Here is a 16,920-nt window from a genome sequence, read left to right on the forward strand (position 1 = left end):
AAATACATAGACAACTATTATTTGGGATTATTATAAAGTCTTCAGGTGATATGGGCATTTTAAGACCTAGTAGAGTATGATACACATATTGCCTTCATTAGTTTTCAAGAAATTCAGATGGTAAAAGATGATAGGTAATAATAATCATAAAACCAGACAGAAAAAAGTGCCTAAGAGCTTACATTAGATGAGTTAAATCACACCACCTTGAAATAGGTATATATCACATAGAGGCAGTGAAATAAATGTATGTATGTATGTAAAGAGAATAAAGTGAGACATAAATATATTGTATTATGTATTAGTCATAATAAAAGTGTTTATCTTTTCTGTTAAAAATAGAGTATAGAATCTCATATAATGCTCAGTTATAAAATGCCATGTATCCCTCTCTCATCCCTGTTTACACTGGCATGTACATTTTTTGCTATGGAAATAAATCAAACATTAAGAGCAGATGTGTGTCAACACAGCTCTAAAGAAAGGATGCTAGTACTTATGGCTAATAAAAAGAGCCATAATTAATATTATCTCAAGAAGATATGGTGTCATCATGCCCAGCAATATCAGTTATTAACAGCTTTTGTTGTTAGAAAAGAAAATCCTTTCAAATGGAGAAACAGATTGGAATAGAGTGGATTCAATATGAAAATTCAAATTACTGGTGACCTACCCATACTTAACATGATTGAACTAGAGAGGGCTTAGCTGTTATCCAATCCAATTTGTTCACTTTACAGTTAAGAAAAATAAAGCTCATTCACTCATTCAAAAAATATTTATTGAGTACCCACTGTGTGCTAGTCATGTTCTAGGTGTTGGGGATGGAACGAAGAATGAGACGCATAAGGGCCTTTCTCTATGGAGCTTGCATGGTTGATTTGGAAAGGCTTCTCTGAGGAGATGGTACTGAAGCTGATGGATGAATGACAGGAAGGGGCCAGTTGGAAAAGATGGACAGAAGAGCATTCTAGGCAGAGGCATCAATTAGTGAAAGTTTGTAAGGCATGAATAAGCCATGAATGATTGATAAACAGGAAAGAAAGCTCATTGTGACTTGAGCATGGTGAAAATAGGACCATGAACGAAGATGAGGTGAGAGAGATAGGAAGGGGCTGCTCATGTTAGCTTTATAAGCCAGGGAAGGACATTTTGATTTTTTTTTTTTCTGATAGGAAGCCATTGGAAGATTTTAAGCACTAGAGTGACGTGATATGATTATACAGTGAAAGAATATGATGACTGCTGTGTGGAGAATGGATCAAAGAAGAAAAGAATGGAAGAGGCTGATTGGTTAGGAGGTCACCACATTTGTCCAAGGCAGAGGTGGTGCTGTGACTATGCTGGTAATAGTGGAGATAGAATTGTTTGCATGTGAAATAGGTTTTGGAGTAGAATCATCAAGGTTAGATGAAAAATTGGATACTGAGGGTAAACAAACTGGAGAAATCAAGGATGACTCCTAGGATTTTAGCTTGAGTTGCTGGGGAGATGGCAGTACTGCTTATTGAATTTGGTAAGGCTGAGGGAAGAGGAGGCTTGGGGGAACCCTTAGTTTTTGTGACATGTGTTTGGTATGATTATTAGATATCCATGTGGAACTGTCAGTTAAGCAGTCAAATTAAAAAGTCTGGCTTAGGGATGGTACTTAAAGCCATGTGACTGAGTGAATTCAAAGAGGAGAAAGCATGTATATATACAGAAGAGAGGAGGACCTAGGTACAGAAGAGGAGGAAGAGACAGCAAAGGAGTGTGAAAAGGAGAGTTAGTGTCACACTGGGAAAATGATATCATGGAAGCCAGGAAACAATGTTTTAAGAAGATTGAAACTGTTACTACAACAAATGCCATTGAGATAACAGGTAACACATGATCAGAAAAATAACCATTGGCCTTGGCAACATGAAAATCATTGTTGGTTTGGCCAAGAGCACCCAGATAGAAAGTGCTTAAATTATTTGTGATTTTCTATTCCCATCTGCAAAAAACAGAAGTCCATGTTGTGACATTTGAGGACTTCCCCTGTATGTTAGCTGCATATTAAGGCTGCCCCCATAGCATTGGAATATTGAATTAATAAGGTTTTACATTATCTCACCTTTGATACTTTTTATCAATTAAAGTTTTATTTACATGTTCTCATAATTCAGTGTATATTTCCTTCAAAGTAGGAAAAGAAAAAAGATGACCACATCTCCTTTAAAGATGGGAAAAATAGAGGCAAAACTAATGGTGCTAGGAGCCCTCTGTAGGTAGTTGTTATATATTAAGTAATTAATGAGACTGAAAAATGCAAATTTTTGAATCAGAGATCCAATTAACCCTTTTGGACTAGGCAGAACAAGTTTCTCAAAAGCATCTACTGCTGGAGCTCTCAGCAATAAGTTGGGCATTTTTCAGGCAAAGAGGAAGGACATACAGGCCTGTTGTTTCCTGGAAGACTGTAAGAATCACTGAAGCTATAAGAAGAGAGAATTTTACCTGCAATCTTCCTATCCTATGCTAAGCCATCTTCTCATCAAAAATGACGAAAAACTGTCAGTGCTGAAAACATCGAAATGATTCAGAAAATCTCCATGTTAATCCTTATACTCAGGATAGGAGTAAAGTGAATAAATTGTAGTTACTCCATTTGTCACAAATGAAGCTTCATTCATATCTGATTCTGGTGATGCCTAGAAGAACTATTACATGTGGCTTAGGTTTAAAGACTTTAATCTTAGCTCATTTGATTTATGATAAATTCTGGTTTTTTTTTTTTTTGCAAAGACCGTTTTAAGGATTATTGCTCCTTCTGTTGGATCTGGGAACATGCCAAAAGTTCTCTGACAAAAAGTACCTGACTCTTAGGAGCTTAAACTCTAAAAAGTTTACAATGCTCCTTACGTTATGCATGAAATACGACCTAAATGTAAGTAAGCTTCTTGTTAAAGTGAGCTTTTAATTTTTCCTTTAGTTAATTTCTGCTCTTTTCCAACCCCACAACCCTCTTTTTACCCCTATCTTCAATTTGGTAAGCCTGGAGAGGAATAAGCAAATAGATGAAAAGAGAATTTATTGGCATTACATTGAAGACACAAGTAATATTTCAGCTGGGAGAGGTCTTAGAGAGGAATCAATCAACTGGCTCTTTTTATAAATGAGCAAACTGAGGCCTAGTGAGGGTTCCATTTCTAATTGGTGATGAGAACAGATGGAAATCCAGGAGAGATGCATCCTAGTTATGTGAAATGCAGTTTGCCCTTTTATTAGACTGTGATATTCACATGTCAAGTGAGTGATACAGTTTAGCACTTCCAAAATATGACCTAAGACCAAAGCTAATTTCTTCTTAGTCCATATAAATAAAAGTATACTTTTCAGAAAAAGTAACCAGACCTCATAAAAATTATTACATTTTGCTCTAGGTGCCACATTTTGAAAGAATCCCTAAGGGAAAGTAAGAAGGACACAAAAGACAATCAAAGCAAAGTCACATGAGGAATAGCCCAGACAACTGGAAATGTTAAACTGGGCTCAGAATGTCTCTTGGAAGAGAAGAAAGGTAGCAAGGAAGTGATAATGATATCGGCATGGAATCAGTTTATTTTGCAAGACTAAAACAGAATGTGTATATATTTCAAGGAGGTAGTATTCCATAATGGTTATAGAATCAGACAGAACTAAGCAGCTCTGTGCCCTTGTGGAAATTTCCTAAACTATGTCTGCATCACTTCATCCTTAAAATGGGTTTATAACACTTCAAGTGGATTTAAATGAGGATATGCATGTAATGGTCCTATCCCAATGTCTGGTATGTAATGAATGTTAAGTAAATGGTCACTATCATTATTAAACTTTTCATATTCCTATGGAAAGAAGGTTTCACTCAAGGTAAATATCACATCACTAGAGGAGAATAGGGGCAAATACAGACAGCCACTCCGAATAGATGTGGTGGAGAGGAATTCATGCATAGGATGGGTGGTTTCTAAGTGCCCTCAATTCAAATGTAGTGATGTTAGGACTTTGGCCTCCTACTCAGTGTTTTCACTCCTGTCCTGTGAACTTCAGGAGAAAACAGCAAATTGAAGGTATGATTGTAAAACCATTCCTGAATCTTTATTATTCAACACAGTGCGGGTTTGAAAACAGGAACAAAGTCACAGACTCCATATGCAGTGTCGTCATTTCCATACTCATAACATTCACCCAATAGTTATTCTCTTCTACATGTTTTCAACCTTATCTTCCTGGACAGTTCTGCTGTGGCTGTGATCCTGATACCAGATGTCTGAACCAGTGTTTGTTCCTTGTTCTGTCTCCATTTTACACATGGAGAAACAGTACGACGAGTCCACTGGCTGACACAGAGGCAGAAGGGGTAGATGGAGGGAACAGGAGAGATGTAATAAGAGCTGAAGGAGAATAAGGAGAAGAGAGAGTGAGCTCACAGAGTAAGCTATTCCCAGAATTAGAATTAGCATGCACAGAGTTTTCGTTCCTTAGCTCCAAGCTAGGCTGGCTGCCTTCTAAATTTTAATGTACTAATTTATTTTTCTCAAGTTTAATTTACACTTTTATGACATTTAATAGGTGACTTGTATCAAATGGCCACTTGACTACTCAGGCCCACATCTCTCATTCATATTTTTACTGAAGCCAAATTTTACAGTTTTGAATCACGCAGAGGATTTTCTGGAGGTTTCCATACCAAAGTGGGAAAAACAGACACAGACCTGACTTTGCCCTGGCAGGGAAGCAGCAGTTCTAACACAGTTAGTTACTGGCGATAGTTGTAACCTCCTGGAGGAGGCTTGTAACAACACTTGAGCTCTCGTCCCCCTCATTTAGAAGCCTCTTGGTGCTGATGAATCGATACGTACATGACAGAGAATGAGGCCCAGTGATGGGGAAAAAGGGTGATAATTTTTTCATATTTGTTTTGCAAGAGATAAAATGAAAGCCCAGAAAATGAGGGATTTGTGATCACTGAAGGCTAAAGTTGTTTGTTATCCTGAGATTAGACAGACATTTAAATATTAGCTATCATACTCAGTATACCCAGACCCTTGAACTGGAAACCCTGGTTATGTTTAGAAAGGAAAGGGTAATTTTCTCAGCATCCTTCAAAACGGAATTGTTTTGAACAATAACAAAATGAGCCCCACTTTTGCCAGGTAGACGACTATTTATCTGGCCTTGGATACTGACAAAACCAAGTCATGGGCTTCCCTGGTGGCGCAGTGGTTGAGAATCTGCCTGCCAATGCAGGGGACACGGGTTCGAGCCCTGGTCTGGGAGGATCCCACATGCCGCGGAGCAACTGGGCCCGTGAGCCACAATTATTGAACCTGCGCGTCTGGAGCTTGTGCTCCGCAACAAGAGAGGCCACGACAGTGAGAGGCCTGCGCACCGCGATGAAGAGTGGCCCCCGCTCGCCGTAACTAGAGAAAGCCCTCGCACAGAAACGAAGACCCAACACAGCCAATAAATAAATAAATAAATAAATAAATAAATAAATAAATAAATTAAAAAAAACACACACACAAAAAACCCAAGTCATGTGACTTATGGAATTTCAACAACCATCTCATCAGAAAAACACAGACTTCTTTGGACTATGCACCAACCAGACTCTTTCCGGAAGGAATTTGGTTAGCAAATCTATTAAAACCTACAAAATTTGGGGTCAAAAGAGTTTTGGCTTTTCATCTTCCTTTTTACCTTTGGGAAAAGAATGACATACAAGTTGTATGATAGGTACAAAGAGGTTCAAAGCAGGATGTTGTGATTGAAATGATGAACTACATCTAAGTAATTTGCACTAATGCATTATGCAAAATAAAAATATATATAATTCAAACCAAACATGTGTGGTCAAAAATTGCATTGCTTGATAAAAACAGACTTTCGCCTTAAGTAATGAGTCTAGAGGATGTATTTACAGGGCTATCAAAACAATCGGAAACATCGTAAGGCATAACATTTGTTTGCCTTCTCAGGAAAGTAACTGTGCAGGCTTACGGATCATCTAAATTAGACTTTACTATTTTGACGTCCTTGCCATTTGTTCTTTTAAATTTCAAGCCTAAGGGGTATATTCTCCTATCATTGTGCATGTATAAGTCCCATTAAGGCTAATAGGAATTTGGTGCCTGAGCCCAAAGAAAAATCTGCCTCTAAGATGGCATTATGCACATGTAATACACAAAGAAAAATAACCAAAAAAATCCATTTCTCTTCATCCAAAGCACATAAAACAATTATATTAATTATAAGTACAAGATAGAGTACTTGCTTGTGGAATTTTAAATCCATTTAATAAATTTGCGATTTTATGCATTTCTCTCCCTCAAAATTGCTTTCCTCCAATTGCTTTAGGTTGTCTCAGGCTTTGAAGAACCTAGTGACAAATGGAAACCAAGAAGAATAGGAGTGGTGGGAGTACATTTCTCAACACAGTCTTCATTTATTTATATTCTGCAGCACACGCACTCATGATGTTTCAACCTTATTTCCACCAGATTCAAAATAAAACCTGGAACACAAAGCTTGCCCATATTTTCTTGTTTAAGGCTCTATCTCCTGAGCTTTCCTTTGTATCTCAGTTTCTAACCACATAAGAAATTTTCAGGCAAGAGTCGGTATTCAAATGAGATGTTAATTTAAAAAATTGCTCCATCCTTCTGTTTATTTTGGTAGAAGGGAAATATTGGTTCTTGGAGTTGCATTAAAACCCAGATAAAAAACAGTTTTTATCTTTATACATCTTTCGGAAAAAAAATTCTACCTCAAGAAATTTCTTTAACAAAGAGAACATTATTTCAGACTCTAACATTTCTGTCTGCCGATTATCATTAGTCATAAGCTAAGCCCTGCACTAAATGTCTAGTGAGCACAGATAATGTTCATTTTGTCTGGAAGACAGGTTGCCGCCTGTCAAGGAGCGATGGAATAAATGACAGGTTTTGACTCTGTGCCTTGCAGGCATATTAGGCTAAGAAATCGCCAACATGATGAAAAATTATTTTGTCAAAAATTTGTAGGTCACCCATCATTGTCTAATGTATTCTGTGATTAATTGCTAGCATAGATCAGCATTATGTCTTTCCAGTGAATCGCTTAATTGTTGCCTGCTTCATGCTCTTAATGTAATGATGAGGCATCTGCTCCTTTCACATGTGCTTTTAAATGCCAGCTTTTGCATCCAGGTTACAGGGTTGGTAATATTCAACTTAAAGAACTAGTTCAAATTAAAACTTCAGGACCGCCATCTCTTCTTGCTTTTTATTGGAGCGTGCGTGGAAGGCTGAGCGTTAGTGTTAATGTATGTAGATTTTATTTCTGATGAGTGATTATTTGACTGTTCATTTTACGAAGATTTATGGTGTGCTTTCTATCTCCTGACTGCAGTGCTACTCTTATCTTTAATAAAGGAGATGAGGACATTAATCAGCCATTGTCAGGGCTCCTGACTAAGACATTAAATGTACTGTATGGGATAGGTAAACACGCTCCAGATCCTTCTCTACTCCACTAGATCAGGCAAAAAAACACTCATTATATTTATCATAATTTCACATCTGCTGTTTTTGAAGCAATGTACCATGAGGCCATAAACTGTATTACAACTGTGCATAAATTCAACTGATTTGTGGCTGGAGTAACTAATTCCTAAAGTACATTTTAGAAAAACAAGCAGTGAGCCCTGAAATTGCAGTTCCATAAAGGCACTAAATTACTGACTGCAGAATCAAAAATTTGCTTGATGTGATTCTGCAGTGACCATTTTATAAAAAGTGACAGTGTGCCTGTGATTGAGTCAATAAAATAAGGACGAGTGAGCTGTACACTCAAACAAGATTAAAGAGAAAAGGAATGACAGAGGACAGACTCATGGTATACAAATAGAGGAAAGCATAATGTTTCCCCAAAAATGGCTTTAGGATGCAACTATTTTAGCAACAATATTGATTTGTCAGTAATCGTTTCATTATTGTGGAGGTGAAAGAAAAGATTTTATTTTTCTCTTTTATTCATTTCACAGCACAATCGGGAGTGTACTTAATATGTTAACAAAGTGGATTTAGAAATAATTTTTTAATTGTGGCATTATCTATTGATTTAAGCTTGCCATAATATTTTCCAAGATACTTGTCTCCTTGTTTTTAAGGGTGTATGTCCAAGTAAGCTCTTTGTTAAGGTATCTAGCCATGTTTGGGTAGAAAATGCATGTGTGTACGTTTATGCGAGGGGGGAGTGGAATATTTCTATGTGTGATTTTACCTTTACAGATGTGTACCACTTCATTTTTTACAAACTTGATCAGTACCTGAACTTGCTATAATATCTTCTGCAAAAGAGAAAGGAGAGCGGGAAGTGATCTTTCATACAGGACAAGAGAAACCAGAAACACCATTGTTTTTGAAGACAAAATGCACTTGACATTTGTTAAGATGAAAACCAAAGGCAGACCTGACACGTGGAATCCTGAATAGAGGTGTGAGCCCACAAATGAAACCTGCTAAGGATGTCAACCATGTATGTGCTCCTGGAAGTAGGATGTGATTGTGTGATTATTTATTGACTAGAAAAAGCAATTTAAGGGAAAAATAAATGGAACTGGACTTTCATTGCTTGGGTTTCTCAAGATATTCATTCCCTTTCACCAATTATTTCATGCATCTCTGTTTTTGAGACCGGACGTGCCACCGAGGTGCTTTTGTTGTGTTTGACAATGATGCATATGCATTCTTTGTTTAATATTCTGTGTTTGAAGGCTCCTTCTCATCAAATGTGGGCAATTACTTGCTACCCAGGGCAAATTGTGAAGGGCATTTACACAGAACATATTTTAGAGTAATATAATCTTGTTTGGTTTTATTTACAGAAGAGTATATTTGCCACATTTTATCCCTTTTCCTGACCACATTCCTGGTCAACTTTTATAACTGCAAATCTGGAGCTGGCACATTGAATATTGCTCTATTCTTTACTCATAATATCAAGTCAAAAATGGTCGTGTTCATAAGGCATTGCACAGTTTCTATCTAATGGCATCAATCTGTGCATCACAGAGCGTTTCTTTTCCTGACATTATTACTTTACTGAAATTAAGCTTGAAACAATCCGATGTCAGATATTGTATATCTACTTTTATTGCCAGCCTTTCTGAGCCCACCATATTGCCAGGACTGCATCTCATTTTAGATGGGTTTAACCAGATATATATTCTCAAGTTTATTGAGAGTTGGAGAGATTACATTTCCCATTCTCAAAGAGCAGGCTGGTCCTTTCAGTGCATTTTACAGAACAAATGTAAATTCCCATGCTGCAGTTGACAAAAATTCATGGTTCTTTTCTTAGTGTCAAAAATAAATTCAGCATAGCACTGGAGATGAGTAAGTGTGGTATAGAGGAGCAGGCTTCAGTTCACCCTTCCTGATTTAGCAGCAGTTTCAATGTACTTGAGAAATCTGTAAAAGTTCAATTACTGTGGTCTAGGCAAAGAGATCTGCTCACACAACAGAGCTACTGTACTTGGATATGAATTGTAAGGACTCCATGAAATGCAAAGCACTTTCTGAGCATAGCACGCCCCTCTGCCTCCCATCTCCTCTGTCCCCTTTCCTTCCCCATCTACTTATATCTCTTACATGAAGCCTTTTCTGAAGGCTTTCACTGTAGTTAAATAAAACACAGCATAAAAAAATTGCCAAATCACTCTATTAAATGCAATAAAAATTAGTCTTTTACTACATTTGGGAATTTATATATTTAGGAGGTGCAGGATATGCAAAGAATAGCTATCAAATAAATTTATTAGCAGCTTGGCTTGATCAGTTTGTCAAGATTGCTTACATACGTATGTTTTTGCAGGAAAAGCAGATTTGTACAAAAAAGGTGTTTATAGCTAAGAGTAAACCAAACATACTGAATCATGGAAAAAAATGCTCTCTCAAATACCGTGCACTTTATCAACACAACACATAGCTCAGATTGTGGACTGTCTGCTTAAATGCCAAGAGTGTGTCCTTATAAACAAACAGCATGTCTTTCAATATTTACATTCATTGATTTGATTTTTTTTCTTGGTCAAAGTTAGGGGTTTCCTCTAACTATCCATCAAAAATTGCTTTTAGGAAAAAAAAAAAATGAAGAAAAAAATTGAGTATTCCGTGAAAAGAATGTAGCCTGTCTACTACAAGAGTCAGGTCAGGTGTGCATGTTCTAAACATTTTCCTTTTGTCATTTCATGCTGCTACCCCAAGGTTTGAGCAAGTAGGGGATGGGTACAACTGGGAAGAGTTAAGACCTACATAATTCCAGCAGCGGGGAATGTGATCAGACTTTCTTAAAGAGGAAGGTCAAGTCCCTTACAGTCACATTTATACTCTCTTATGCATCTTCTTTTTTTTTTTTTAATTAATTAATTTATTTTTGGCTGTGTTGGGTCTTCGTTTCTGTGCGAGGGCTTTCTCTAGTTGCGGCAAGCGGGGGCCACTCTTCATCGTGGTGCGCGGGCCTCTCACTATCGCGGCCTCTCTTGTTGCGGAGCACAGGCTCCAGACGCGCAGGCTCAGTATTGTGGCTCATGGGCCCAGTTGCTCCGCGGCATGTGGGATCTTTCCAGACCAGGGCTCGAACCCGTGTCCCCTGCATTAGCAGGCAGATTCTCAACCACTGCGCCACCAGGGAAGCCCTCTTATGCATCTTCTTAATGAGAAGATCATAAATAAGGTGGAATCTTGTGGAATCTCAGAGTATGGTCCTCCTCTAGGCATCAGTGAGGCAAGGACAGCCTTTGGTTACAAGGGGAAGACACATCTGGACACACACACACAATACGTATAAAACATATTACACAGATATGGTATATGGGTATTACTTTACAATCATCCCATCTGACATATTTGTGTGTGATGATAAAATAAATTTTAAAGTATTAAAAAAATAATTATTTCAAGTTTGTGAATTTGAATGAGGGGCAGCCTTCACATTAGTCCAAACTAAAATTACAGAGCTTATTTCTAAGACATTGTGTCTTGTGAAAATTAATCCTCAAAGAACATATACTTTTCTTCATTAAGGACTGTATCTTATATTCTCAAGGTAATTCATTTGATAAATATTTTTGGAGAATTCACTATACATCAGGCACAATCCAAAGCACTGTGAGCTTGTCAACTACCAGTGATCACACTATCCAAGGTGAAAATAATTAAAATCCAGGATAAAATGTTCTCTTATAAAGATATATAGAGAGGGACTTCCCTGGCAGTCCAGTGGTTAAGACTCTGTGCTTCCACTGCAGGGGGTGCACATTCGATCCCTGGCTGGGGAACTAGGATCCCTCATGCCGCTCGGTGCAGCCAAAAAGGAAAAGAAAAAAGATATATAGAGAAACTGTCATGAGAGCACAATTAATAGAACTATGAGTGTGAACAGAAGCTATGAAATTTGTACCAATACTTAAATATGCAGTAGCTACATCCATTTGTTTATTCATTCACTCCTTTAACAAATACGTGTGAAATACCTATTATGTGCATCACTGGATTGGGCTCTGAGACTACAGCAGTGACTTGGGACAAGTCCATGCCCTCTATTGCCCACAGGGAGCTGGAATCGATAGGTGGTGGGATGATAATTTACCAGGGCAACTAAGCTGGGCTTGATGAGTCAGAGAAGGCCCCCTGGAGGAAGAGACTTCTGCAGTGACTCACAACGTGGAAGGACAAGGAGCAGTTGGCCAGGTGAAAAGTGAGGAAGCCGCTGGAGAGTGGGGTGGCCCTTGAAAGAGCGTTTCCAACTGAGGGAAGAGAGTGTGTGCAGGTCAGGAGGTGAGAGAGAGCACATGGTCTACTTTAGGAACTGGGAGTTCAGTCTCACTGAAATGTGTAGGCTGAGACGGGGAGGAAAGAGAAAGCAGGTCATGTCGGGTCTCAAGAGCCAAGAGTCTGGATATACTCTTTAGGGCAATCAGAAGCTAGGAAAGGGCTTCCCGTAAGCAAGAGGGTGATCAAATTTTTAAAAATTACTTTGGTTGTAGTTGTGCCAAGTACCCCCCAAACTCTTTCATCATTCATCCCATCAGTAAAGATTTTTGGAGAACTCATCTCTAACATACGAATATTTATTTATTTTTACATACTATACAGGTTCCACTGTACTAATATTCTATGTTTATTTAAACAAGTACACAAAACTAAAGATTTAAAAGAATGACCTAATTTTGAAATGCATTTAAAATTTTTTAAAAGAGTATTTTGTTTTTTTAATCACACCAGTTCCTCTGCTCTCAAGTTGTAGATGTTTGTTTTCAGGTAGTGGGTGTTCAGTTTTGATGTGTCTTGCTAATCACCGTTGCATCATTTTTTATCTCATATCATTGTCTCAGTGATGCTTTCCCTGATCATCTTCTTTAAAATTATAAATCCTTCCCTACCATTCCCTATCTCTCTTCCCTGCTTCATTTTTTCCTATTACCTTTGAATACTCTATATAATTAACTTATTTGGTTTATTGTACATCTTACTGCACCTCCCCATGAATGCACGGATTTGTCTTTTGTTCACAGCCATCTCCTGGGCCTAGAATACTGCTTGGCCCATCACAGGTGCTCAAGAAACAGTTGTTGCGGGCTTCCCTGGTGGCGCAGTGGTTAAGAATCCACCTGCCAATGCAGGGGACACAGGTTTGAGCCCTGGTCTGGGAAGACCCCACAGGCCGCAGAGCAACTAAGCCCGTACACCACAACTACTGAGCCTGCGCTCTAGAGCCCATGAGCGACAGCTACCGAAGCCCGCGCGCCTAGAGCCTATGCTCTGCAACAAGAGAAGCCACCACAATGAGAAGCCCGTGCACCGCAACGAAGAGTAGCCCCCGCTCGCCACAACTAGAGAAAGCCCGCGTGCAGCAACAAAGACACAATGCAGCAAAAAAAAAAAGAAACAGTTGTTGCATGAGTAGGGTGAAGGTCATTATTAGCAGTTATGGATGTAAGTCTACCTTTCAAATAGTTTTCCTGAGAATTAAAAAAATTTTTTGCCTGAAATTTTGTTAGACCAATTTAGGCCATCATTATTTTTTAACTTGTAATGTGAATGATGAAGCACATGACTAGGAATAAGAGAAGGACTGCATGTACTTGTATTGTCTCAGTTTTTCTGCAGGAATCTTCTAGAGCCATAAGGCCATATTGGGAGGGTCAGTTTAGTTAAAACTAGATAACATGATCTGGAGGTCTGTCTAACTGGGTAGAAGTAGGTGATTATGCCCTGGGATGGGCTGGAAGCAGACAAAGGCAGGAGGGCCCTTCCCTCCTCTAGTGATATTGCTGCTTTGTTCCATCTCCCTCTTGTGCTGTAAGTGACATGTGTCTGAGTGAGGCTGTCAGTGTCAAACTGTATATTGAGTTTTAATAAAGATTCATTCCCTTCTTACTTTTATCTAAAAATAAATACAGGGACTTCCCTGGTGGCACAGTGGTTGGTAGTCCTCTTGCTGGTGCAGGGGACATGGGTTCGAGCCCTGGTCTGCGAAGATCCCACATGCTGCAGAGCAGCTGAGCCCGTGAGCCACAACTACTGAAGCCCACGCGCCTACAGCCCGTGCTCCACAACAAGAGAAGCCACTGCAATGAGAAGCCCGCGCACCGCAACGAAGAGTAGACCCCACTCGCTGCAACTAGAGAGAGCCTGGGCGCAGCAACGAAGACCCAACGCAGCCAAAAATAAATAAATTAATTAATTAAAAATAAATAAATACACACAAATAGAATGTCTAGTGTGTTCTCTCACGTCGGTGGCTCACCCTGAACACTCTGAAGACATCTGAGAGAGAAAATGAATCCTGGAGGGCAGCAGAGTGGTTAGGGAGGTAACCCTGGCTTCCCTTCACTTGGTCTGCTTCACCTGAGGAAGTCCGGGTGGGTAGGCTCCCAGGTTTTCAACTTCGAAGGGTTCAACTCTTATTGGGAAATATATTTTCTGCTATGCCTATTTTTCTTTTTTTAATTTCCAAACAGAGGTCACCCCCCTCTGCCACCATACACACATACCACTACTTTGCCAATGTATAAAACACCAAGTCAATTAAGATACGACAGTGAACATTTTTGGGATTGTCTGTTGTCAACTGTCTCCGCTCAACTAAAAACAGAACCCAAATAAACGGAAGCTGTAATTATGTGTACAGGGATTCGCTGGTAGTGAGGATTATTTAAAATTAGAATGTGCTTTTAAAAGTTCCCATTCTTATGTTTGTGGCCTGTGAGGAATGACATAGAGAAGAGTCTTTCTTAGCACAACATTTCTTTGGGTCCTTTCAAAATGTGAGTGAAGGAGAAACCGATTTTTGTCTTCATGAAAATTGTATAGAGACTGGTGTCTTAGTTCACTTCAACTGCTGAAGCACAGCTGCTGTTCTGAAATAGCTGGGCAAAGCACTTCCTACTTCCTACAAATTGCTTGTATTACCTTTTTATTTTTATTTTTAAATATTTTGTTGTTATTGGGAAGCAGATCCTATACCACTCATTCCAGGTAAATAGTGAACAGTTGACTGTGTCTGCCTCACTGAAGCTGAAGGGGCCCATGTTCAACAGAAATAACGGTGCTAGGAAGGAATAGTCTCACAACTGTGACTTGGAGGTGCTGTTTACTTCAGCAGGAGTTGGGCAATTTGTAGTTTACTTCCTATATGGGTTGCATATGGAAGCCAGAGTTTACTTCCCCATTGATTGAAATGATGTTCTTGCATCGCTTATAGATTTGATTCCAGGCCCATGAATAGGCTTACAGTGGGTGCCTTATCCAGCTCCGCACAGAAGCATAGTTTTAATGACTTGTTAAATCCCTTGTCACCTTGAGACTCAATTACTCAAATTCAGGGATCATAATCTAATTGAATCATTTCAATAAGAAATCATGATTTTCATCTAACTTTTAATTTAATCTACTCCAATGAATTATACTGAGGTTATTACAGCATCCTTTTGACTTCAGCAACAAAGGCATCTCCCTATTCACAAAGCAGGACAAAATCCTTATATGTGGCTAGGTTCTTTCAAAGTAGAAGGCATTCTCTTGCCTAGTCTCTTTCCAAATGTGATTCTATGCTATTTGTCTAGTTAGTGTGTTAATGGTGTACACATGTTCATGAAATGGGACCAGTACATTGAGCTTTGTATGAAGTGAATATGGTGTGATGTCTCCAGTACGTGATAAGCGATCTGGACAGCACAGAGCCAAAGCAGTCATTTTGTCCATCTTGGCAATCAACACTGACCATTTCAGCTGTACGCTAGAGTCTGGAGTCTGACTTATTCACAAGAGTGGCCAAAGTGAAGAACAAAATGCCTCAGGGGGGCTTCCCTGGTGGCGCAGTGGTTGAGAGTCTGCCTGCCAGTGCAGGGGACACGGGTTCGAGCCCTGGTCTGGGAAGATCCCACATGCCGCGGAGCAACTAGGCCTGTGAGCCGCAACTACTGAGCCTGCGTGTCTGGAGCCTGTGCTCCACAGCAAGAAAGGCCGCGATAGTGAGAGGCCCGCGCACCGCGATGAAGAGTGGCCCCCGCTTGCCGCAACTAGAGAAAGCCCTCGCACAGAAATGAAGACCCAACACAGCCATAAATATATAAAAAAATAAATAAATTTAAAAAAAAAAAGCCTCAGGATTCCATTTATGTCATTCAGATGGGCACAATCTTGGTCAACATTTAACATGAACTTTGTTTTGAAATACTCAGAAAAGTGTTATAAATCACAAATTCAAAGAGTAAAGGAGACAGAAACAAATAAACAAAACCTAAGGTCCTAATTTCCAAAATAAAATATACGTAAGATTATATTCATGTATAGTTTTGTGATTTCTAACATCTTTCCCTTGTGATAAGAGCTATTTCTAGAACTTGGACCTAAATTTCAAAAAGAAAAAACCATTAATCAAATGCTAATTAGCATGTATCATTAAATGTTATAGAGTGAGACAGGAAGCCCACCTCCTTATAAATGGCTCATTCCATTTCTCCTATATTGTCAGATATTTGGCCATTTCTCTTTCTCTCTCTCTGATTCAGTTCTTTGCTGTGCAGACTGCAAAATATAATAACTTCTAAGCAGTGTGTAAAACAAAGTGCTCAATTCACTTTATTAAAATATCCAATAATAATTGATTTAAAGGCAATAAAATGTGTTCATTAGAGGGTTTATATTCAAGAAATATTGAAAGTATACCTAAAACTGTCACTTTTATTGTGAATGAACAGGATAATATAATTTGAAAAGAGTGTGATCATGCTAAAGATTTGTCCTGCAGCATTATCTGATAGCTCGTAAAGTGCTGAAATTTAATATGATGCTTTCAGTCAGTTTAATTGAAATTTAATTGCCACTTTGGGCAGAAGGTTTAGATCTGATCAATAAAATATTAAAGATTTTGTGCTTTCACTTGGAACAGTTCCTTTAGCAATGCATCAAGAGGACCCTATATTTTCAGAAATATTTGTTTGTTATAGTTCACACATTGCTCGATACCACTTTCTAATCTGAAAGTTTTAATGTGCTGTGCAGACAAATAGTGGAAATAATAAAGCAATAGTTGATCCATTTAATTACCACACGATGAAAGGAGTAACGGTCACCTTCAGATTCATGAGAAAGGCATTAATGTAAAAGAGCAATAAATATTTTGAAATGTCAAACCTCAGAAAGACAGAGTCCAACTTGAGCTGGGTTGTAAATCAGACTGAGGGAAGGACCTTGAAAAAAAGATGGTTCTTTGGTATTTTAGAAATAATTACTAATACAAAAAGGGTAATGATGAAACTATAAATTACATTAAAAAGGGCCATTAGAGGAGGATTAGTTTATAAAGCCGAGAGATGGTTCTTAAAATTATCCTGCTGGTTATTTCTACTTTTCATTTTATTCAGGA

General features: G+C 38.6%; 1 long non-coding RNA gene across 5 annotated transcripts in view; it reads right to left on the reverse strand.

Annotated features, from left to right (window-relative positions):
• Positions 1-16,920, reverse strand: part of LOC309651089 — an 808,972-nt gene that overhangs the window by 87,512 nt on the left and 704,540 nt on the right. The window lies entirely within an intron of this gene.

This window comes from Balaenoptera physalus (genome assembly GCF_965194825.1).
Source record: "Balaenoptera physalus genome assembly, chromosome: 2".
Lineage (NCBI taxonomy): Eukaryota > Metazoa > Chordata > Mammalia > Artiodactyla > Balaenopteridae > Balaenoptera > Balaenoptera physalus.